Genomic DNA, 1,046 nt, shown 5'->3' with positions numbered 1-1,046 from the left:
GCGCGTTCAATCCCCAGTGGGTCAGTGTGACCTACTGTACTAGCTCCTGGTTCGTCTTGGCGTCCCTTTCCGGGACCATGTCCCTGCCAAGTTCAGAAACAGTCTGTGCTCTAGAAGGAGAAAGGGCTGCTGTTCTCAGACATGGGTGTTGCGGACAGTTTCTAAGAAAGACGATTAGTATTTTCTACCTGTCACCTGTGTTACAGTCCTGGGGACTAAGTGATGTCCTTAATTATCTCTTTTGATCGCGCATGTTGAGAGCGTTCCAGGTGGTTTAACCAAGAAAAACTGCCCTCACTTGGTCCAGCGTTTACGGAAGTTATGTCCACTTGCAGAAAGAGATGCATTTTTATCATCTTGGTTTCAAGTGTTGAGAGTTCTTGGATTATTTTTCAAGATAAGCAGTACTTATGCTTTTGAAAGTTAGGAGGTATTTGTTTTCATGTTATTAGACTTAGCATTTCGGAGAACTTGGGCTCTCAAGCATCCACAATTGGTCACATGGGCCAGTTCCTTTAAAATCCAAGCCACATCCTTCACTTCCGCACGTTTTCTCCCTGCGGTAGTTGTGTGAATATCCTTCTGCTTATTGTACTCACAGGTTCAGAGCTGTCTCGCTGTGGTGCTGACTTTTGTTTGTCTGTGTCTGTTGACCAAGATGTGAGCCCCTGAGGGCAGGAGTGGTGCGGTGGAAACAGACCGGGAGTGGAGACCTGGTCTGGTCTCCTGCGGCGTGGCAGCTGTGACCGCAGGTGACCACCTGCCCCGCACAGGCCCTGCTTGGTTCACAGCTGTGCGTGTGCCTGTCCCGTATACCAGCTCCGCACAGGGCCCTCGTGCGGTTGCCGTGAGAGCTGAAACCCAGAGTGTGGCTCTGCCCCTTTCCTGCCTGTAGTGCACGGGGCAGAGTCCTGTGGGCTGGAGTAACCATTCAGGCGTTCGCCTCACGACTGGGGAAGCTGAGAGTGCCCAGGGTAGCTTTTAAACAATCATGGAGAGAAATGCAAATAAACTGCAATGAGACACCACTTTGTACCCACTAGACT

The sequence above is a fragment of the Propithecus coquereli genome, unplaced genomic scaffold (genome assembly GCF_000956105.1).
Source record: "Propithecus coquereli isolate 6110/MARCELLA unplaced genomic scaffold, Pcoq_1.0 Scaffold442, whole genome shotgun sequence".
Taxonomy (NCBI): Eukaryota; Metazoa; Chordata; class Mammalia; order Primates; family Indriidae; genus Propithecus; species Propithecus coquereli.
The sequence above is the reverse complement of the archived record's forward strand: the minus strand, read 5'-3'. Positions refer to the sequence as shown.